This window comes from Amblyomma maculatum, chromosome 10 (assembly GCF_055883805.1).
Source record: "Amblyomma maculatum isolate TAMU_Amacu chromosome 10, ASM5588380v1, whole genome shotgun sequence".
Taxonomy (NCBI): Eukaryota; Metazoa; Arthropoda; class Arachnida; order Ixodida; family Ixodidae; genus Amblyomma; species Amblyomma maculatum.
This window is the reverse complement of record NC_139353.1, coordinates 137,635,166-137,659,596: the sequence shown is the minus strand read 5'-3', so window position 1 is coordinate 137,659,596 and position 24,431 is coordinate 137,635,166. Positions and strand designations below refer to the sequence as shown.

The following is a 24,431-nucleotide window of genomic DNA, read 5'->3' as shown; positions in this document are numbered from 1 at the left end:
GGTTCGAGTGGAGAGGCCGCGGAGGCCATAAATCCCGAAACGCGGCGTAACACGGGCCTGGGGAGAACGCGCTGTTGACATGTCTTCCTGGGAAGATGCCTGTACGTCCCTTTGAATCTGCCGCCCGCGCGCAACCGACCAAGAGCAGGGATCGGAATGTTCGAGCCTGAGGTTTGCGTGTGTGTGTTTATATATGTGCGTTTTCAGAAGTGTAACTGTCGACGCCATTTGTCTTTGCAACTGCTTGGCGCCTCTTGCGTGGCAGGATTTTGGAGGGGGAGTAAATCGCAGATGTATGTGTTTGCGTGCACAAACACTCGCCGTTTAGTGCATGTTTTGTGTTTGTATTACTTAACATGCATAGGACAGGGGTACATGTGGCACAATGATTGGCCAGTCGATGTTGAAGCACTGCATGCTATTAGCCGCAGAGTGACTAGTCGTTGATTGGTCAACGGACTATACTCGAATTTTGAGCGCTAAGACAGAAGGCAGTTGGGCTTGGAGAAGGGAGTTGGGCTTGGAGCACGGTTGGGCTCAGACGAGGGTCGAGGGCAGACGGGTTGTTCGAGGAGGGAGGCTAGGCTGACAGAGGTCTCAAGGGACTCCAGCCTAAAGTGCAGCAGAAGGCCAAGGCCTGATTCTGCTAGCCTCTGACCTCTGATCGTTCAACAGTTGCAGTTAACCCTCTATGTTTGATGTCGCATCTGACGACATTATTGTAAATACGTCGATGTGAAAAGTGTAAATAAACGTGTACAGTCCGAGAAGGGAAGTCGTCATCTCCGCACTGCAATGTGTCACTGAGCCACGGATGCAACGGTGGTCGCCAACACCACTCGGCACGAACGAAGGCAGTAGAAGAAACAGCAAGAAAAACCTGCTGTACAGGGAAGCCCATCGATTCTCCACGCCTTCGCCCGAATTGTTTAACTACTATACTTAAGGAATCTGTGTAAACAATACTTCTCCTGAGGTTTTCTTTAATTATTTTCTCTATGGCGACAGAAACAGCATAACATTCAGCAGTAAAGATGGACACGCACTTGGAAGTCTTATTCCCTCCCATTTGCCTTGAATAACTGCGCTTCCGACATAATGATCTGTTTTCGAGCCATCCGTGTAAAAGTCCGTGAAGCTACTGTAGTTTTCTTTCAGCTGAAGGAATTCTTTATATGATGTGCTTTTGTGGGGTTGCTTTTTGGAACTGTGTGAGAGAGAGGTCGCAGACTGCAGGAACCCAAGGAGGCACCACTAGGCCATCTCGGCTGCGGGAGGTGGTTAGTTCGAAACCCACCGCCGGACACCCACCGGTAAAAATGGGTACAAGCGTCCCCCGGCCTGGCACTCGGCTTTTTCAGGGGTGTGCGTTTGGTAGAAGCTCCGTAAACCCCGCTGCGCGCCCCTCCTCCGCAGTGGGCCCAAACCCAGTTTCGAACCTCGCAGCCTGCAAAGGTGGTTCTGTTTGTCTTGCAAAGGTACTTCCTTTGACCCTCACCTGAAGTGCTCCCTTAGAGCCTCAGCTGCAGCAGTCCTAAAAAAAAAAAAAAAGGGCCACATAATGGGCTGTTGCCGCGCAAGGCGGACTTGTTGTCCGATGGCGGAACGAATCACTGCCACATCGGCGCAACCATTTGGGCCGTGACCCCTTTTCCCAAGCATTTCACCCCAGAAGAGCCGAGCACCAGGCCGGGGGAAAGCTTGTACCCATTTAAAAACCGGTGGGTAACCGGCGGCACCAGGGATCGAACCCGGTACCTCCCGAATGCGAGGCGGATGCTCTACCACAAGGCCACCGCTTCGGTTTTTTGTGTTTTTTTTTTTAGGACTGCTGCAGCTGAGGCTCTAAGGGAGCACTTCAGGTGAGGGTCAAAGGAAGTACCTTTGCAAGACAAACAGAACCACCTTTGCAGGCTGCGAGGTTCGAAACTGGGTTTGGGCCCACTGCGGAGGAGGGGCGCGCAGCGGGGTTTACGGAGCTTCTCCCAAACGCACACCCCTGAAAAAGCCGAGCGCCAGGCCGGGGGACGCTTGTACCCATTTTTACCGGTGGGTGTCCGGCGGTGGGTTTCGAACTAACCACCTCCCGCAGCCGAGACGGGCGCTCTAACCACTAGGCCACGGCTCTTCTTTTGGCAATACTAGGTAAACAATCCGGTAGCTCAACATCTTGACACATTTGCTCAAATCTTAGGAGCAGTGGTCTCACAGCATTGGGTTTGTTGAAGTGTTCCAGAAGAACATTTAGTTACTAGGGAATAGCAGATATGCTTTGGCAAAGATCTGATTTTGAATATATAGGCACATGTAAGTGAAGTTCTGATTTCGAGAGGAGATTCTTTGTTTCCCCAAGCAGACTGGATATAGGAGAAGTTCGGTATGCTGCACATGAGAGTCGAAGTCCCGAGTTATGTACCGGGTCTAATTTTTTAAAGTATGAATGTCTAGCTGACTCAGACACTATGCAGCCATAGTCAAAGGAGGAATATATATACGATATGTAAATGTGTTTAAGGCATGTCCTGTCAGCACCCCAATGTTTAAGTGAAAGAACTTTTAGTATGTTTAGAGATTTGGAAGCCTTTTTCTTCAGGACATTTATATACAAAAGGTGAGTTGTTTGTCAAAAGTTACGCCTAGAAATTTGTTCGTTTTTTACCTGTAATTTCATTTTGTGCAGGTGTAGCGTAGGATCTGTCTTAAGCCCCGTTTGAAAGAGAATAGAACAGCCACTGGTTATTGAAGAGAAAACAGAAATCCATTTGTCTGCCCATGATGCTAGTTTATCTATGGTCAACTGCACCTTTCTCTCACATGTCCATATGTTAGAGGATGTGTATGTAATCGTAGAGCATCAATATAAACTGAATACATTATGAATTTCTGGATAACTGCTTATAGAATTCATTTTTACCATAAAGAGAGTTGTTCTTAAGACGCATCCTTGTGGTACGCCATTGTCTTGTACAAAGTTATTTGAAAAAATTGAGCCCGAGCGCACACAAAATGAGCGATTCGATTAGAAGTCCTTCAGACAGTTTAACATCCTACCATGTATGCCTAAATTTGCTAGGTCATGGAGGATGCCAAACCTCCTAGTATCATCAGGTATCCAGTGGGCTTGGTGGCAGTGACGGCGGCACGATGTTCAGTCGTTGCTTCTTTCTTGTGGAGTGCCCTGAAATCATCGCTGGATTTTTCCTTCCCTGAGTCATCCTGCCATGTGCTGCGCTTCGTTCGCCCGCAGCTTTGTCATTTTAAGCGAGCAGCACGTGGAAGCTGCCATTCACATGCACCCAGACTGTCCTATCGCCCTGCTGTCTGATGGCACAGATGAGCTCGTCTGCATGAATTTTCCGGACTGCTTGTTGGCCTGACGTCTGTATCAAGGAACCCATCATTGTTGGCCGTGGTTTTGTGACGACACATGTCTTGACTTTAAAAGCACTGTTCTCGACATCCCTCGCAAGTGGGCTTGGTGGCAGTGGCGGTGACACAATGTTGAATCGTTGCTTCTTTCTTGTGCAGGTATGCTACCTTCTATGCGCATTGTGTTCGCACTGATGACCGCTTCTTGCTACTGCTACCTCGCCCACAAAGAGTCCTTTCTTATTGTTCAAATGCTCTGCAATGTTTTAGCTGACTTTTACTATGCGGTGATGTAGAAGAAAACCCAGGGCCATATAAGAACATGTCTACTTGTTCTAAAACGAATGCTGCGGTCTCTGCACTTGATGACTCTGCTGGTTCGCATTCAGAGAGCCCTGAAAACGCTAGTGTTCACTGCATGTTTTCTGAATTACTTAACAGTCAGAAGAAAATAGCACAGGACATTGCTGACATAAAGCTACAGTTTTGTGCACGTTTTGAGGCCTTAGAGTTACGTGTGTCTGCCCTCGAATCCCCACACGGTCATGAGCCCAGTTCAGCCCGTGAAGACCTACGTTCCGAGGTCTCTTCAACGGATGGTGTTGTATCAGGGTGACACCTTTAAACAGTCCTGATAACACTGAGTCTGTCTAGTGCAGACTAATTTTGGCTATATTCTCTGTAGTAATTTGTATATTGTATGACCTCCTGCTTCCAGTATTGATAACCTATACAGCCTCAATCAATTCATGTTTCAGAATAACTTCGGTTCATCTAATTTCATCTGCAAGGGTGATTTTAATGCACCGAACATTCACTGGCCATCTATACAGTTTTCTGGCAAAGAAACAAGCGTTTATAGGGAGGTGCTATACATTTCGTTAACCTTCGGGCTTACCCAGGTTATCAATGATGCTACGAGGAATGATGCTATTTTAGACTTGGTGTTCTTGTCTTCTGATTTTTTCAGGGAAGGTTACAAATATAATATTATCGATGGCATCTGTGAACATAAAGGCATTCATGTCTCAATTACGTGTGAAGTTAATAAACCGCAGTATCATCTTACATCTTTTTGCTGTTTTAACAATGCAGATGGCGTTTCAATTACTGACTATATGGCTGATTGCTTTGATAAATTCTTGACGATTGCCCTTTTCAATTCCTTCGAGAAAATCGTTAAAACAGGTATCAATCGTTTTGTCCCCCTTAAAACAAAAAAGAAAAATCCAAAGTTGCCTTCGATAAATCGTGATATTTTACACTTGTCGCGTCGTGTGAGAAGACTTAGACGTAAAAAATTGTTCAACAATCTAGAAAGTATGATTCGTTTTAGTAAAGCAAAGCTAGAACTCAGTGCCGCAACAAAGCCTGTGAAAAACTTCTTTTTTCGTGTTGAGCTTAAAATTCTTTTACCCTCAAGTGACAAAAAGTTTTGGTCTGCAGTTTTGCCCAAGTCTACTCTATCCAATATATTCCAGAACAATAATGAAGTACTTCAGTGTCCTGACGAAATTTCTAATGCCTTCAAAGCTTTTTTTCAGTCAGTGTTTACGAATGATAATCAGATTTTGCCATCGTTTGTTAGCACTTCCTCTCCAATCGCTAATGTCGATGTTTCTATAGAAGGTGTCCTGAATATTATACTAGGCTTGGATATTAAAGAAGTCTGCTGGTCCTGATGACATGCCAAATGTGTTTCCAGTCCGATATTCTCAATGGACAGCTCGCTACTTACATATTATATTCAGTAAATCTCTCAATTCTAGTACTGTTCCTGCCTCTTGGAACTGGCAAAAGTGCTTCCTTTATTCAAATCTGGTGCCTTTATTCAAAATTGGTGACAAACATCTTTGCAATTATAGGCCCATTTCGCTAACGTCATCATCGTGCAAAATGTTAGAACATATTATTTACAAACATATTACAAAGTTTCTGGAAATAAATAACATCTTTACTAACGTTCAGCATGGATTTCGACGGGGTTTTAGCACGATAATTATCTGAATTTGTCCATGACATTTCTTCTAGCCTTGATTCTGGTAACCAAATTGAAGCTCTATTTCTTGACTTCTCTAAAGCTTTTAAAACCGTAATCCATTCAAAGCTCCTGGACATACTAAACCTTGTAATAAAAAATCAAACCTCGGTTAACTGGATATCTAACTTTCTTTCTGGCCGCTCTCTGCATGTAGCATACAATTCTGGTGAATCGAGTGCCGTCGAAGTCTCTTCTGGTGTGCCACAAGGATCTGTCTTAGGCGCCTTACTTTTCTTACTTTATATTAACGACCTTCTGAATAACGTCAAATCTAAAATCTGCATGTATGCCAACGATTGTGTCCTATACAGCACCATCCATTCCTTTGAGGATTATCGTCTTAACGAATCACTTGTTGCATTCTCTGAATTGTGCGAAAAATGACAAATGCGTATCAATTTTCATGTCTGTATTAATGTAATTTTATAACAGTTCCTCACTCTCCGTTTTTGCCTACTCAATTAACAGCATATCACTGGAAAGGGTTTCTGAATATAAGTATCTGGGTATTACTTTCACTACTAACTTATCTTGGTCAAAACATATTATTTGTGGTAAAGCCCTTAAAAAATTAGGTTATCTGCAACGTAACTTAGCTCAAGCTCCATGTGATGTAAAATTATTGATGTACAAATCGTTAATCCTTCCCATAATTGATTATGCTTGCGGTATATGGAATCCTCATAAACTGATATCTACCAGATCAAAAGTGTTAAAAAAAAAGCTGCTTGTTTTATTTGTCACCAGTATCACCGGAATTTTTCGCCCACTTACGCGCTTCCTTCATTGCACCTAACAACATTATCAAGTCACGGGAAAGTTGAATCCTTGAAATTTCTTTAATGCATCGTACACGGTCATTATCGGCTGTCGTCTACTAGTTATATTAATCCACCGCAACAGTTTTTTCCCTCGTACGATCGCGGCATGGAACAGAATACCTGGATCATATCGTTCCCTCCCATTGCTTGAATTTGTTAGGGCAAGCAGCCACTGTTATTCACTGTTCTCGGGAATGAAGGACAAAGGCTAATCTGGCATTAAGAACACTTTCAAAAGGCTTTGCAAGGGAACTTGTGAAAGCTATGGGTCTTTAACTGCCGTGGGCCGTTGATGGCTTTCCTAGTTCAGGAAAGACACAATAATAGTTTTTTTCCAGGCCTCAGGAATGCTCCAGGATACCCACATTTTGTTGAAAAACTTCAGAAGTGTTTCTAAAGCAGGTCTACAAAGATGTGCAAACATCTATCTGATAGTGAATTTCATCTGGGCCACGTAGTCTTTTTGCCGGCAGATAGAAACCTTTTTATTTCTTGTAGTGTTATTAACTTGTTATATGCTTCATTTGTACTCCCACTTATTGGCAGCTTTTGTTTTTCAGCCTTGTTTTTACACATTATGAAAGACTTCGGATAGTGTAGAGAGCTTGAAATTGCAGAAAAATGCTCGCCTAGAATATCTGCCTGTTCCTGTTTGTCTGAGTGCCACGAGATTTTAGAAAGGGGATTGTATACGGGGAGAAGTTGCCATCCAGTTTGTGAACAGGCTCCCACATTTGTTTTGATGTGACAGCTATTTATTAATATATATTTTTGCCAAGAAACCTTCTCAGCGTTGCGGTGAACATACCGTTCTCTAGCTCTCGCCTGCTAGAATTTTACGAGGTTTTCGTTTGTTGCGTACCTGCGAAAGGTTCCCCAAGTGTTTCTTTTTTGCTTCTCTAGACTCTTCAGAATACCAGACTTTGCTATTTTTCAGTACCACTCCTTAAGACTGCAGTACAGCTACAAGTGCTGTGCCAATGATGCAGGCCGTAAATTTTTCAATTAACTCATCAACACTGAGGTTTTCAGAAAAGACCTTTTCCAGGCTAGCTATTTTTCAGTACCACTAATGAAGACTGCAGTAAAGCTACAAGTGCTGTGCCAATGATGCAGGCCGTAAATTTTTCAATTAACTCATCAACACTGAGGTTTTCAGAAAAGACCTTTTCCAGGCAAGCTATTTTTCAGTACCACTAATGAAGACTGCAGTATAGCTACAAGTGCTGTGCCAATGATGCAGGCCGTAAATTTTTCATTTAACTCATCAACGCTGAGGTTTTTGGAAAAGACCTTTTCCAGGCTAGCTATTTTTCAGTACCACTAATGAAGACTGCAGTACAGCTACAAGTGCTGTGCCAATGATGCAGGCCGTAAATTTTTCAATTAACTCATCAACACTGAGGTTTTCAGAAAAGACCTTTTCCAGGCTAGCTATTTTTCAGTACCACTAATGAAGACTGCAGTACAGCTACAAGTGCTGTGCCAATGATGCAGGCCGTAAATTTTTCATTTAACTCATCAACACTGAGGTTTTCAGAAAAGACCTTTTCCAGGCTAGCTATTTTTCAGTACCACTAATGAAGACTGCAGTACAGCTACAAGTGCTGTGCCAATGATGCAGGCCGTAAATTTTTCAATTAACTCATCAACACTGAGGTTTTCAGAAAAGACCTTTTCCAGGCTAGCTATTTTTCAGTACCACTAATGAAGACTGCAGTACAGCTACAAGTGCTGTGCCAATGATGCAGGCCGTAAATTTTTCATTTAACTCATCAACACTGAGGTTTTCAGAAAAGACCTTTTCCAGGCTAGCTATTTTTCAGTACCACTAATGAAGACTGCAGTACAGCTACAAGTGCTGTGCCAATGATGCAGGCCGTAAATTTTTCATTTAACTCATCAACACTGAGGTTTTCAGAAAAGACCTTTTCCAGGCTAGCTATTTTTCAGTACCACTAATGAAGACTGCAGTACAGCTACAAGTGCTGTGCCAATGATGCAGGCCGTAAATTTTTCATTTAACTCATCAACACTGAGGTTTTCAGAAAAGACCTTTTCCAGGCTAGCTATTTTTCAGTACCACTAATGAAGACTGCAGTACAGCTACAAGTGCTGTGCCAATGATGCAGGCCGTAAATTTTTCAATTAACTCATCAACACTGAGGTTTTCAGAAAAGACCTTTTCCAGGCTAGCTATTTTTCAGTACCACTAATGAAGACTGCAGTACAGCTACAAGTGCTGTGCCAATGATGCAGGCCGTAAATTTTTCATTTAACTCATCAACACTGAGGTTTTCAGAAAAGACCTTTTCCAGGCTAGCTATTTTTCAGTACCACTAATGAAGACTGCAGTACAGCTACAAGTGCTGTGCCAATGATGCAGGCCGTAAATTTTTCATTTAACTCATCAACACTGAGGTTTTCAGAAAAGACCTTTTCCAGGCTAGCTATTTTTCAGTACCACTAATGAAGACTGCAGTACAGCTACAAGTGCTGTGCCAATGATGCAGGCCGTAAATTTTTCAATTAACTCATCAACACTGAGGTTTTCAGAAAAGACCTTTTCCAGGCTAGCTATTTTTCAGTACCACTAATGAAGACTGCAGTACAGCTACAAGTGCTGTGCCAATGATGCAGGCCATAAATTTTTCATTTAACTCATCAACACTGAGGTTTTCAGAAAAGACCTTTTCCAGGCTAGCTATTTTTCAGTACCACTAATGAAGACTGCAGTACAGCTACAAGTGCTGTGCCAATGATGCAGGCCGTAAATTTTTCAATTAACTCATCAACACTGAGGTTTTTGGAAAAGACCTTTTCCAGGCTAGCTATTTTTCAGTACCACTAATGAAGACTGCAGTACAGCTACAAGTGCTGTGCCAATGATGCAGGCCGTAAATTTTTCATTTAACTCATCAAGACTGAGGTTTTCAGAAAAGACCTTTTCCAGGCTAGCTATTTTTCAGTACCACTAATGAAGACTGCAGTACAGCTACAAGTGCTGTGCCAATGATGCAGGCCGTAAATTTTTCAATTAACTCATCAACACTGAGGTTTTCAGAAAAGACCTTTTCCAGGCTAGCTATTTTTCAGTACCACTAATGAAGACTGCAGTATAGCTACAAGTGCTGTGCCAATGATGCAGGCCGTAAATTTTTCATTTAACTCATCAACGCTGAGGTTTTTGGAAAAGACCTTTTCCAGGCTGGCTATTTTTCAGTATCACTAATGAAGACTGTGGTATAGCTACAAGTGCTGTGCCAATGATGCAGGCCGTAAATTTTTCATTTAACTCATCAACGCTGAGGTTTTTGGAAAAGACCTTTTCCAGGCTGGCTATTTTTCAGTACCACTAATGAAGACTGCGGTACAGCTACAAGTGCTGTGGCAATGATACAGGCCGTAAATTTTTCAATTAACTCATCAACACTGAGGTTTTCAGAAAAGACCTTTTCCAGGCTGGCTATTTTTCAGTACCACTAATGAAGACTGCGGTATAGCTACAAGTGCTGTGCCAATGATGCAGGCCGTAAATTTTTCATTTAACTCATCAACGCTGAGGTTTTTGGAAAAGACCTTTTCCAGGCTGGCTTCAGATTGGAATAGAGCCCAGTTCACACAGTGCAGCTTTCACCGCCTGGGTTTGTTTAGAATGATGGAGGGTGAGGGTGTTAGGCTGATGACAGGCAAATGATCCCTTCCAGGAAGATTATCAAGGATGTCCCATTCAAAATCAGTAAAAATTGATATGGAGCTAAATGATAAATCTAAAACGCTCATTTTCCCCGTGCTTGGGGAGTAGCATGTATGCTCTCCTGTATTTAGCAGGCAACATCATTGCATAATATGAAATCCTCTAAAATATGGCCTCTAGTCTGTTTGATCTCTTCTCCAAAAAGTGGAGTGCGCATTAAAATCTCCAACAACCAGGTATGGTTCTGGCAGTTGTTTAAAAGCTCTTCCAGATCATGAAGGGTTACAATTAGGTTTAGTTGGAGATACAGTGAGCATATAGTTGAATGATAGAGACGACAACAGCTTCAAACTTAGTTTTGAGGCTAATCTCATGTGTTGCGACTCCATTCTGCACTATAATAATGACACCTCCAGATAGCCTATTTGCTTCTTTTTGGTCACAGCGAAAAACGTTGTGTCCTTTTAAAATGTTTTGATGGGGTCCTAGGTTAGTTTCCTGTAGGCACAGGACTACGGGAGAAAATTGGCAGTTCCAGTATATGAGGAATGCCAGGTTTTTCTGGTCCTGTTATAAGAGTTTATTCTCTCCGTTTTCTCAGAGAGTTATGCCAGCGCTACAGCGGACGAAGAAGGAGTTGTGTCCATTGCCTCGGGGGCTTCGGACGTTTAGGGAGAATTGGGATTGTTGGTTGCAGGCTTCTGTTTTGGGGGAGAAGTCTTTTGGGCTGCTGGCTGTGGGGCCAGTATGCCCTGTTTCTGCAATGGCAGGGCAGCTTTCGCTGCTTCTGCCTGGGGCAGGGATGGCCCTGCCTGAGGCTTACCCTCGGCAGAGACCAAATCGTGTTGTGGTGTGCTGCCCCCCCGCTTCACCACACTGGAATAGTTCGGTTTGGGTGTGAACACAAAAATGCCCTGTGCAACAAGATATCGCAGTCGTGCCTCTTTAAACGTTCTGTTTTCTTTGACTTTTATGGTAATGATGTCCTTTTCCTTCTTCCAAGACGGACATAACCTTGAGTATGCGGCGTGTTCACCTGTACAGTTTGCGCAGTGTGGTGCAGCTTCACACTCGTCAAATTTATTTCATTTGAGGCACATTTTGCGCATGTTTGTCGCCCACGGCAGCTCTGAGAGCCATGACCAAATCTTTGGCAGTTGAAACAACGTCTAGGGTTTGGGATGTAGAGCCGGATGTTTACTTTGATGTAACCGACATTAGTGGATTCAGGGAGTTTGCTAGAATTCAAAGTCAGAACTATGTGCTTTGTTGGTATTTCTTGGTTGTTCTTTCGGATTTTGATCTTGTGCACATCGATTACATTTTGCTCGGAAAGACCTAGAAGTTCTTCGGTGAATGACAGGAAGTCGTTTTCTGAGAACACGCCTTGGACTGTGCAAGGATCTGTGAGCACTGACTGTTATTGGGATGTCCTTAAATGTAGCTAGTTGCTGAAGGTTGAAGGTTGCTGTACTGGTGTTTGCTTTGGAGCTCAAGCAGGAGATCCCCGCTAGCCAGTTTACTAACTTTGTATCCGGGGCCTAGTATGGTTGTGAGAAACCTAGATACTGCAAAAGGGGATATTAGCCAAGCTTGTTTGGCAGGGCTTTCACTGTGGATCACATATTTCGGGACGGTTTCATGCTTCGTTGAAAATAACTGAGCTGATACATCAGTCCGCCTTTTCTTGGAAAGGCGTTCAGTTTGTTTGGAGGAAGAAGCCATAAATAATGTATGATATTCGACCGCAGCGCCAGCCACCCACCATGGAGCCCAAAGAAGGGACGGGGCAGAAATTGGCAGGCAAGTCCTGTCCACGTCAGCTGTACACCGTAACTGTAAAGTAATATGGCGTAACTCAGCGTAGTCAGCCACACAAGGTTAACCCTTGCCACCAGGAAGTAAAGAAAAACCAAGAAGAGAGTAGAGGACAGGAGAGCTGTAGGATAGAAGATGGGAAAGTGAAAAATGGAGGGGAGGATAGGAAAAGGCAAGTGCCGATTTCCCCCAGGAGGGTCAGCTCGGAGGTGCCGTCTATGGGAAGCGTGGGCCAAAGTTGTGTGTTGCCTCCGCCGAAAGGAATTAAAGGTCCGAACACTCGGCATCGGCTCAACCACCAGGATCCCCTTTTCCCCAGACATGGTGATGCCATGCACGGCTAAGCGTGGGTGTTCGGGGTTCGTGGTGTCGCACAAAACATGCAAACATCTGCTTTAGCAGATGCCCCCTGCGGGGCATGTGGAATGTATCCGGCGGCATTCTGTAATATTTGCGGAATAGCGTAGGATCGCCATTCTTCATGACTTGCACCTGATTAGTAGTGGCAATGAATCTTGTTGCCTCATCTGCAGCAGATCCTGGCTTACCGCTGTGAAGTATTTACTCTCTTCTGAGCGGTTTTGCCACACAGGCCGAACGAAGCGTGCGCGTTCGAGCTTGCGACTGCTTCTGGACAAGCAATGTCCTAAACATAGCAGTTTTACGCCTGCGTTTCATGGTGGACGGCGAAGCTTGAAAGTTGAAACCCGATAGCAGACGGAAAAAGCATGCGCTTTCTGTCACGTGACTACATGTAGTGGACTGAAAATAAACTTTATTGCCGCAATATGCTTCTTGAGTGATTTTATTCTTCTATTTTTTTGTATTAAAGCTTGAAAAACTATGTTCTGCTGGTCGCTTCATGCAGTGAGGACCAGCGGCAACGACAAGCGTTGGCAGTGGGCTTCGAGCGACGGATCGCCGAGGTTTGTCGCCTCATGCGGTTACAAATACATTAACACCTCGACCGAAATCCCCATCCCCGCGACATACACGGGACTTCCAAACACCGACATGGACAGGGACATCACAACAGCCGAAGTTCATGCAGCCCTCAATCACATCAAGACCACCACCGCCGCAGGTAACGATGATATAACTAACAAAATGCTCCGTAACATCGATGATCAGTCCATCGAAGAATGCACGGAACTTTTCAACACTTATTGGCATAATGGTCGCCTTCCAGATACCTGGAAGCATGCCAAAGTGATCTTTATACCTAAACCGGGCAAAAAAACTTGAGCTCGGCAATCTCTGACCTATTTCCCTTACATCTTGTCTCGGTAAGGCGATGGAACACGTTATCCTTAACAGGCTTAAAGACCACACAAACAAAGATCTCCTTCCGCCCACTATGATTGGTTTCAGAGCTGGACTCTCCACTCAAGACATCATGTGGCAAATACAACATGACATACTCGACCCAGGTCCCATCTGGGCCACACGGACGATTCTCAGCCTTATTAGCAAGGCGTTTGACAACATATCACACGCCTTCATTTGACAAATCTCGCTCAGATGAATGTAGGCACCCATACCTACAATTACATCGCAAACTTCCTACACAACCGCACCGCAGAACTCCACATTGGCGAACTCATCAGTGACAAGATTACCCTGGGCACCAGAGGAACCCCACAAGGTGCAGTCCTCTCCCCTTTCCTCTTTAATGTCACCATGAGGGGCCTTCCCCCAATTTTAAACACCATACCTCACGTAAAACACTCCCTATATGCCGACGATATCACCCTCTGGACCAACTCTGGTTCAGACGGGGACACCCAGAGTTCCCTACAGACAGCCATTGACACTGTCCACACCTATATACAGGCGAACGGCCTCACATGCTCCCTAACAAAATCGGAGCTGCTAGTCATCCGCGACAGGAGAGTGCGCAGACCGGCTCCCGCAGCGCTTGAGCTCATCACGTTCCACATCAACACACACCCTATACCTTCCGTCCAGACCATTCGTGTCCTGGGACAATACAAGAACTCCGAAGCAATACAACGCCTCCGCACCACAGCTCACCAAATGATCGGCCTTATTCGCCGCATCTCGACACGTCGTAGAGGCATGATGGAAGATGACTTCTGCCGGCTAACACAGGCATTCCTCGTTAGCAGGATAATATACTCATATCTCTACTATCACCTTTGCCGAAAAGATGAGGCAGTTAACATCATCATCCGCTCGGTGTACAAGGCTGCCCTAGGGTTGCCACAATACGCTAGCACACGACACCTCCTCCAACTGGGGATTTACAACACTCTTTCTGAGCTTATAGAGGCACACAAGACAGCACAAATTCATCGCCTCTCCAGGACAAATCACGGCCGTCTCATCCTTGACCGGTTAAACGTCAACCCAATAGGCGATCCCCATCCCACAGCCCCCTCCCGACATGTGTACACAGCCGCCTCGTTGTCAAACCACTACCAAAAAACATGCTCCCTGGCCGACACGACGCGCGCCGTCAACACAAAGCCAGGGCACTCGATGAAACCTACCATACCGACGAACACGCAACATACGTGGACGCGGCAAGGCAAGATGCAACAACATATGTGGCCTGTGCTACCGCGCCGCAATCTACACTTATCTCCGCCGCCACGGTGCCTGCCTCCTCCCCCACTGCAGCGGACGAAACAGCTATAGCGCTGGCCATCGCTGACCTGCGTACGCGTACAGTCCTTAGTGACTAAAAAAGAGCAATTCTAAATTTCTCGGCAGGCTGCATCTGCCTTCCTGCTGCACGCATCCTGCGCGGCTGCACTTCCGACCACAAAATTAACCTAGTCTGGGTACCCGCCCACGCGGGCAACTCTGGAAACGATGGGGCCGACCAACTTGCCTGAGTATTAGCAATCCGGGCGGTTGGTCTCACGCATCTAGACGCACTCGCTGAAGCCCCCCCAGATTTTCGTCGAAATTACCAATTTACACAAAGAGACGCGACGCCTTTTCCCGCCTCCCCACCCCGACCTCGACCTAGCATAAGCCACCCTGCTGCGCAGATTAGACACACTCATTTCTTAGTCACTCCAGGCTATCACTAATTACTAACGGGGAATAAGACCCCGCATGTCCAAATTGTAACAATAACAACGGAGAACCCACCATTCAGGCACACATCCTCTGGGGATGCGTAAATAACCCGCCCCTAAGGGCCCTCCTGCAAGCTCCCTCTGCGGAAAGCTGGCACCAACTCCTTACCAAGCCAGACTGGAACACACAACTTTCACTCATCTCGTGGGCCCAGGACCCATCTGCCCTAATTCACGACGTCTGGGGCAAATAAAATTGTTTCTCTCTCTCTCACCGCTGCAATCTTGCCCCATAGTTCGAAATGGACCATATTTTTCTGTGCAGGTATATATTGCTTTATCTGTGGCCCTTAAAAGCCTGTGATTGTTGGTGCTACCCGTGAAGTGCTGCTGGTTATGTTAAAAGTACGAGGCTAGCCCAGAGATATATAAACAGGTAAGAAAAAGAAACCATAGTGCAGGAGCTCCAACCTAGCTAATGCGCTCCGCCGTAGTAGTAGAGTACAGTGTTTGCTTTCAAAACTGAAGTTATGCTTGCCTTTACTGACTGGTTACAGTTCGAAGAACTACATCGCAGTGCAGCCTTGCGAAAATAAGCTCAGCATGCTCAGAGAAAAGTTAATTTTACCGGCAATTTTGAGGAAGGCCAAATGCGCAGTACTAGTATTAATGCTACAGTCAATATATTTACTCTAATTTATTTTCATTACTTAGCTTTGTACGAAAAGGAGTACTGCGCTCAGAGCTACAAGGACGAGAATGGAACACAATGGACAGTGAGATTTTGTGAATACTGCTATGTTAATATGTCATTTGTAGCACATTTAGAAACAATAAAGAAAATCTCGTTTTTTCTTCTTCAGTGCTTTGTTGTTGCTGTGCAGCACATGGCAATTTGTGATGAGAGCATTGTTGTTTTTGTTGTGTCGCTACATAAACTGCCCTCACATTGTGAAAGCTCTTACACCTAGAATTACGACAAATTTTTTTTGTATTTGTACCGGAGGTGCTGAAAAAAAAATTGACACTAAAATTCGAATTTTATTTTTTGCTGCAATGAAGCTGGTGTGCATGCAGTGGTATGCAGTATTTTTGCGTCACTGTCTTAACATTCACAGTGCACAGCCATGATGATTTTTACTGTGGCCTCTGTTATTGTCTTATTGTGTGTGTACCTGTGTTACCAGTATTACAAAAGCTACATCTAAAGGTTACTGCATAAATGCATCTATAAGCCGTTGCAGGCCTATGTATGAGAACAGTTCCAGAAATGATTCCCGCCAAAGCAGACAATATGCCTGCTATTATTTATTATAAACCACTGGAAGGCCTACAGTACTAGACAGGACTGAACAGTGCTTCTTGATCCAAAGTATGTGCCCTCACTGCAGCATCTATACTCCGTGTCAACTTTTCTTGGCACCGCTGGGAAGGCTGCGGGGCCGAAATGCATTGTCTCCCTGCGCGGGTGAATACAGTTCACAAGTTAAAATTAGTGTTTAGCCTTGAAGAAAATAGAAATCATAAAACTTGTGATTTTAAGCACATTTCTAACATAACTACAATTCGCTAGCGTTGGAAGGTGACTGCGAAGCGTTTTGTTTTCTTTCCCGGGTTTTCTGGGTTCGCTTCAGTTCCGTCACGGGTCTTCAAAACACCGAGCGCACTGAAAGAGAATGGCGTCTGCTCTTTGCGCCGCGTCGGGTTCTTCCGAAACTATACTTCTTCTTTCGCCAAAGAAGATGCAAGTGAGACTGAAAAACTGATGGTTGTCCAAGCAGGCAAAAGAGATGGTGTGCAACGTGTACGCTGGCGTAAGGAGCAATCAGCCTCAGCTTTCTATATCATCCGTGTGCCGCAAAGTCAGCAAGCTCACCGGTGTGAGTGAGCGTGCAGTCTCCCTCCCGTATTAAAGCGAAGGCCCTCTCTGGCACTCTTAAACCTCCAAAGCGAAGAAGGCTGAAGTCGTCACCTGGGCTTGTTTTAAAAAAAACCGGGAAGATGCGGCTTGAAAGCTACGACACTTTCACTCTCGCTCCTCTGAGGCGCAAAGTGCCTCAGTATTATATGTGCAACGACGTGCCGACTGCCGCAAAGCTATGGGAGGACGTAGTAAATGATCACGATATGGATATGCCGAATATGAGTGTCCGTATGTTGCAGAGGATACTAAACGACATCGGGTTTGCGTTCTGGAAGCGCAAGCAGCACTCTTCCCTTCTGGAAAGACACGACATTGTCGTGTGGCGACGAAAGTACCTCCGGACGATCCGGGAAATCAGAAAGAAAGAGGCAAGTATGCTTTTTGTTAGGTATTTTTGGACATGTAACTGCATGCATTATGTGAGAAGGCAAGGATGAAACATGTATTGTTTTGCAAGTGCAGAGCTGTAAGACAATTACAATGGAAAAGCGCAGTGCAGTGTCGGAAGCGGTTCGGACGAACCTGGAGAGGCAGGCGCGTAACAGACGAAGTGATACGGTCATACGTAAGTTGAGTGCCCTGCGCTGCCGGCATCGTCGTGTCATGTGATCGTGATGAAAACCGTCCAGGTGCATCGTCTCACGTACCCTGCGATCACTTATAGCGACAGGGCCGCTTCGGGGCTGCATGTATGAGTCTGTATGCTTTTTTCTTTTTTTAAACCTCTGTCCAACCTAAATCGAAGATTGCGTCAAAATCACTTTGGGCTCATTGTTTATTACTATTATTATTATTATTGTTACTATTAGTAGTAGTAGTAGTATAGTAGTAGTAGTAGTAGTAGTAGTATTTAGCTTTCAACAAGCAATGGATGCAGAAAACCGCGTGCCACAAATTCACTTCCTTTTGCAGGACCGTTTACTACCTTGATGAGACCTAGGTTAATGCAGGCCACGTTAAAGATAAAGTTTGGACAAACACCACAGTGGCGTCAAGGGAAGATGCCTTTCGCCAAGGCCTAACAACTGGACTTCGTGCACCAAGCGGCAAAAGCGGCAGATTGATCGTGGTTCACGCCGGCAGTGAGAATGAATTCGTCGAAAATGCGTGCTTGATCTTTCGCGCTACAAAAGGAACTGCCGATTACCATACCACAATGGACAGTGCTCGATTCGAAAAGTGGTTCATGGAACAATTAGTGCCGAACATTGATCAAAACAGTGTAATAATGATGGATAACGCTCCGTACCATAGTGTGCAACTGGAAAAAGTACCAACTTCACGTACTCGAAAAAGCGACATTGAATCTTGGTTGACAGAAAAAAACATTCTGTTTTCAGGCGACCAGCTAAAGGTGGAACTGTTGCAGGTTGTAAACCAACACAAACATCGATATTCTGGGTACCGCATTGATGCTCTGGCAAAGAGTGCTGGCCACGACTTAGTCCAGCTGCCTCCTTATCATTGTGAATTTAATCCTATTGAGCTGGTGTGGAGTCAAGTGAAAGGCTACGTCGCTGCCAACAACACTACGTTCACTCTGTCCGCAGTAGAAAAACTCGTGAATGAAGGGGTCTCCCGCGTTACAAGAGAGAATTGATCACGGGACTGTGCCCATGTTGTACGCCTTGAAGAAGCATGGGAACGTGATGGAGTAATTGACATGCAGCTGGATGCCATTATAATTTCTCTAGACTCGGAATCTAGCTCATCCAGCAAAAGCAGCGAAATGAGTGGCGTGGAAGAATTGGAAGGGGGACATTAAGATTGCTGATTCAGAGGAATTTCTTATTTCCGCTGAAAACTATTGTCACGTTGGGTGATGACAGTGTTGTGGAGCATCCATATATTTTTATTAATTTATTCGACTACAGTGCTGTGTTTACGCAGAAAAACTACCTGCTGTAGCTTTCTGTGCTACATGAAAATACGTGGTGTATCTGCTGGTGCAAGCATTTATTGAATGCTTACTTAGAGAAACATACAACAGATATATACGAGCATTAGCAAAGATCATTTTAGGCGCTGTCTCTTCTTCGCAATTTACTTTTTATTTTGCATGGAAACATAACAATATATTGCGCATTACCGCACGTTAAGTGTTGGCTTCTAGTGCTAAAAAAAGGTAAGCTATCTATTTTACTTCATTAGTGAAAAATGTGCGAGCCAAGAGTTATAATGCCTTACTGAAAGTTGCTGAACATGGTTGATTGCACGTATAAAAGAAAAGAGCAATGTCTATACATTCTCGTCTGGCTCCTCGTCATTAATGGTGGCTATAAAGCATGCGTGAACCTATTAAAAAAAGATATCGGACTCCAACAAGTAAGCTGCGGAAAGCGCTTCTCTCTGGCCGCGGAAACGAAACTGAAGCTGCAGTGAGAGGACTCTGCCTAAGGTCCTCTGCCTAAGGTGATGCAGAGGACAGACTCTGATCCTGGAATTTTCACCAGGATCAGGTCAGATGGCTGATGCAGCTGCGAGTCCCTCCGCTGCTTCTGCTGATCAACTGAGCCAGGCTGCGTCAGACATCCCATCCAACCCACCTACTCCGAGGGCAGTGACAGTAGCATCTGCTCCACTAGCTGCACCATGTCACAAAAACAGCCGCTGCTCCTTCGGAAGTGAGGGTAGGAGCTACCAGCCAGTGCACATAAGCAAACACTGGCTGAGCCAGAACTAATGGCTCGCGTTGCAGTCACTGAGTCCGAAAAAATAGGTCACGAGAGCATCTTAGGGTTCGGCTTATAAAGGCCGAGCACAGAGATAGGTTGGCAGAAGGAGCCCAAGCTCTGAAGTGAAAAGAAAAAGAAACTCCTAATGGAAAGGAAAATTAGGGCTAAAACATTGTGGTTACAAATGGGGGCAATTATGTGGGGAGACCAGCTATGCCAGACTTGCCAGTGACAGCAATAAGAAACCAGCTATTGAGAATCTTATTTTAGACGAACAGCATGTTTTTATACAAAACTCGTAGAGGGAACTTGTCAAACCTGGCCGACCAGACAGAACACATCACATGAAAAATACATAACATTCCCACTGCTCATGTAGCAAGTACATCTTAAGTATTACTGTGGAGTCTGCTGTTGTCAGCACTGCTTTATTTGTTGTATTCTGGCAAATCTACTCAAAAATTGAGGCTCCGTTGTAGTTAGACGGGGCAGGTGAAAAACCAATGTCTTCAGTCTCTGTGGCGTTTGGTCTTCAGAGGAATTTCTTGAATGAAGTCTGTACCCATCATGAGCTGCCAGAAGTATTGGTTCTGTCAATGCACAGCCAGTGACAAAATACTAGCTAGTGCAATGCACCATTGTCTCTTTTGGCAAGCCTATTGTGGTGAGTGCTTTTTCCGGCTCTAGCAAGCCAGAATCTGCAAACGAATTTCCGCAGCCGTTTGCTACACAGCTGAAGGGGCTTCTTGAAAGTGATTTCTATATCAATGGCAGCAGTTTGTTTCTCTGAAGACTATCATTTGTGATGCATGAGCCCGCTCATTTATTTTGCACTCAGGGCATTATGGGTACAGCTGTTCCAAACCTGTGAGGGTTTGCACAGGACAGGAGAAGTAGTACTCTTGTATGAAAATCGTGCAATGTGAGGAGACTCCAGCTTTCATGTCCAAGAAGACATTGATCCCTACAGGGTGCACGAGACATCCCACTCTACTATATGCACATCTTACTTGTTGGGGTTGTTAAATAGGTGCTGTTAGTGCCTCTAGAGGTTTGTGCTACTCCACAAGAATTAATGAAGCTAGCGATTAACTAAAATTTCACATTTTCCAAAGAGTTTGCTTAGTAACCACAATCACTGAGCAAAGTTCACCAGTATCAGAAGGTAGCAGAATTTCACCTTTTTGCCTTACATTGGGTGACTCTCGTGTTGCATGATGCCGTGAAATCTGAGCTCACTGTATCAGCATTGCATGCTGCGCTTTCCATACTGGCAAAAAAATGAACTGCGTGGCCCACATGTTCAATATTGCCACAAACGTCTCGAGAAATTTGTGCCTACTTTTAAAAAGCTACATAGATAAACTGATATGTCATTCAATGCACAGCCTGTCAAAAGTATACGGCCCAGGGGTTTTCCTTCTAAGCCCCGTAACGGTGCTCGTACCGCAACTCTGGCATTCCAAATCTCATAGATGACAAAACTCAACCTCATTCTGCTTTAGCTTACATTCATATTCTAGTATTGCTACCAGGAGCTGCGTCACAGGGCTTGGGCCGTATATTTTTGAGAACGACTGCACACTGCCTCATTTATATGGCAGCACATGTGGAAAGCACATAGGGCAGTTGTCGCAGTAATCGTGTTTGCATCTGCATCTGAAAACACAGGGCGCCATATCAAAAAAGAGATTCGGAAGCATGAGAAGCCTCTCCAACAGCTCCAAACAGATTCATCATCATCATTCATTCATCATTTATTGAACCGTTAAGAACCCTTTACAGGGTATTACATAAGGGGGGAAGGGAAGTGACGTACATTATAAAACAGTACATGAGGAAAGTCAAAGATGTTAAAACAACAAAAAATCTTGTAAAACAGATATATATATAAGCATACAATGAGAGTAAGGAGTACAACGAATACAATCAGTAAAATCAAAAATTGCAATCAAGGAGAGCAAGTGAATTAAACTATGGCTGGGAAAATAAATTTTAGACAAATTTAATGTTCAAAGCCAGACAGTATGCTTCATTGAAGGGATGTAGAAGTCAAGACACATTCAAGAGCAAAAGCTCACACAAGCACAGAATTTTGAGTTCCTGCCACCACAGTTCTGTCTATATACTGTAGGGCGAAATGCAAGGAGACAACTGCATCATAACGAATGGTCACATTGTTTATGCACAGGCCTTTGCCCACTTAAGGCACCCAGCCGTCTCTGTCATAGGGAAAGAATTTCAGCATAAGGAAGACTTAAGTTACCACCATATTCAAGAACAAAACATAAATTGGCACTTAAGACTACATACTTATTCCTTGTCTGACCATAAATACGACTATCACATCCAGCATGGCTCCCTTTGATGTCGTAATGGTCTTTTATCAGGCAAGCGTTCACCATGTGCATACTGCTCTTTTTCTCTCCTATAGCTTTCTCTTCGTGAACTTAGCTTGTGGATCTACCATAGTGTATAGGCATGTATACTATGTCTTTTCTCTAGGGCATATTTTATATTGAGTTGTGTTTTGTTGTGGACAATGGAGGCCGGAAAAGAGAAAGGTTAACTTTTCCAAAGGGCATGAGATTTTCATTCAACTAGTGGAAAAACAAGCAGGTGTGTGCAAATTATTAGCTAATTAGGCATCTGAATATTTTTTGCAGGGGTGCAACACAATCAGCCAAAGCTCAAATTCCTTGAGGATGGTCAATGCAGCACCATGAAGTAAACTGACAGCAACTGGAGCTGAAGGAAAGGCTTCACCTCGACCTTCAGAGGTGTACCGAAGCACGACGTTCACAGAGTGAACAGGGAGCGGAAATTGAACAGCACCAGATTGACCAACTGCCACTTGTGGAGGAGCGCTGAGCATTTACACAGGAGTGCTGTGCTTACCAATAGCAGGCCAATTCCCAGAATTCTATATTTCAGCACCTTCCTCAAGAAACTTGATCTGTAATCATTAAACCTTTTTTTTTCTGTGTCCTCAGTAATGTTCCACTTGGCGAATTGGTAATCTTCATATGTTTCAATGCAACAGGTGAGAACTCCGCGATTGACTTCAGCAGTGTGTGAGCTTAGTGAAGCCATGAGCAGCCTCTGTCATAGGCAGAAAGTATACAGTGTGTACCAGCTAACTTTAGGCAAGGGTTAAAATATGAAACACTTGTTATCGACCCTTTACTCCAACAACTAAACTCAATTCCAGCCAGAGTGCACCTGAACGACACTTCTTTGTCAGCTCTAGCATTTGCCGATGATCTGCTTTTGATTTCCGACAGCCTCGAAGGCCTCAAGGCACTCATCAGCCATACCTCTGATTATCTTTCCAATGTCAACTTAGAAATCAATCCAACAAAAACACAATACTTTGGTTGGCGAGTGGATCACCAAAAGAAATGGTTTAATTACAATCTTCCGGATATCTCTATTAACGACTATGTAATCCATAGTAAAGAACCAAATCAACCAGTAAAGTATTTGGGCCTATCTTTGTCAATAAGTGTCCATTAGTTGAGTCAGAGAAGGCCCGTGCATTGCTGGATCTTGTTTCCAAAACCTCACTGAAACCTTTTCAGAAGCTTAATTGCTGGAGATAACTGGTTTTACCCGCATTTCTATATGGTTATTCTAACACCTTACTAGTGAAACAGGAAGCTTGTCGCCTCGACAAGCTTATTCGCCTTAAGGTTAAGCGCACTTTACACCTTCCACTCGGCTTTCCTAACTCCCACGTCTGGTTACCTACCAAATGTGGGGGTTTAGGTTTCATCTGTCTTGAGAAAACAGCACAATCCATTCAACTTAAATCCCTCAATAGAATGCTTCGCCTGAACGAACCCTTTGTTTTCAGATTGTTTGATCTTGAGCTGGAGTCCCATTATCGCCGCCTAAATGAGTTATTTGACATTAAAGATGGCACCACTAGTGCTAAGTCTGTTGAAGCTGCACTAAAGCAGGGTGGCAATAAATGGTGGAACAATTATATCCTTCGATATGAAAATAAAGATCTGTTCACCCACCAGCACCAAGCCCAGGCAAACCCCTGGCTTGGGCACAACTCAAAACTCTTGCGCGATGGAAACAGAATTACAGCTCTTCGCCTCAGAACGAATCTGTATCCAACCCGGTCCTTAACCAATATTATTTTTTTATTTATTGTTTCCTCAAGGGTCCACAGGGGACATTACATGAGGGGTGGGCAAACAAAAAGTTAATACGAACACAGATGGTCTTCAATGGCGGTCTTCAATAAACAAAGTTCCGATCCCACTGCTCAACTCTGCCGTCGATGTGGCCTTTGCAAAGAAACAGCCTTCCATATCTTGTAGGAATGCGAGTCAATTGACCTCCCCTGTAAAAAATGCCACAACTACATCGCCAAGCAAATCGCTCGACTGACCAAAGAGAAGCTCCCGAATGCAACAGTCCGAGAAGAGCCAGTCTTCACCACCAGCTCAGGCACCGCCTTAAACCGGATCTCATTGTTGAAACGCCCCATGAAACCCTCATTGTCGATGTCGCTGTGGCATGGGATGCCAATGAGGGCGTCCTTACCAGCAAATGTAGAGACAAAATAAAGAAATATTCGACTCTCCGTTCTAAATTTACAACTGCCAAGAAATTCCAAGTATTTGGTATGGCGTTTGGAGCTAGAGGTATGCTTTGCCCTGCTACAAGTGAAGCAGGCAAAGCCCTGGGACTCACCAAATCTGACCTGATCTGGCTTTCCTCCCGTGTCCTTCTGGGAAGCCTCATCTGCCTTCAAAGGTTTATTAAGAAAACGATCTGCAGCGCGCGCGACTGAAAGGGCATGGGGGAGGGGGGGGCTCTCTAATCCTTTTTTTTTCTCCTCCTATTTTCCTTGTTCCGGCTTGTGTTGGGTTCTTTTCCTCTTTATTCCTTAGTGTATTAGTCGGCCGCTACTTTTTTCCATCTTTGTGGTTGTAACATTTATTTATATTTTTTCCTTCCATTAGGTAGCTAAACGCACCTCATGGAGTCAAAGCAGCTCACTTGCCAAACGCGGTGGG

The 24,431-nt window shown here is 44.5% G+C and overlaps 1 long non-coding RNA gene and 1 pseudogene across 2 annotated transcripts in view; one reads left to right on the top strand and one right to left on the bottom strand.

Annotated features, from left to right (window-relative positions):
• Positions 1–24,431, bottom strand: part of LOC146177535 (uncharacterized) — a 201,798-nt gene that overhangs the window by 85,164 nt on the left and 92,203 nt on the right. Inside the window, exon 2 of one of the 2 annotated variants that reach the window (XR_014701046.1) lies at positions 1,558–16,256. The exons of the other annotated variant lie outside the window; for it this stretch is intronic. This is a non-coding gene — a long non-coding RNA (uncharacterized LOC146177535). Of the gene's footprint in view, positions 1–1,557; positions 16,257–24,431 lie in introns of those variants that run through there. 2 annotated transcript variants of the gene reach the window in all.
• Positions 16,566–18,485, top strand: LOC146177539 (uncharacterized; annotated as a pseudogene).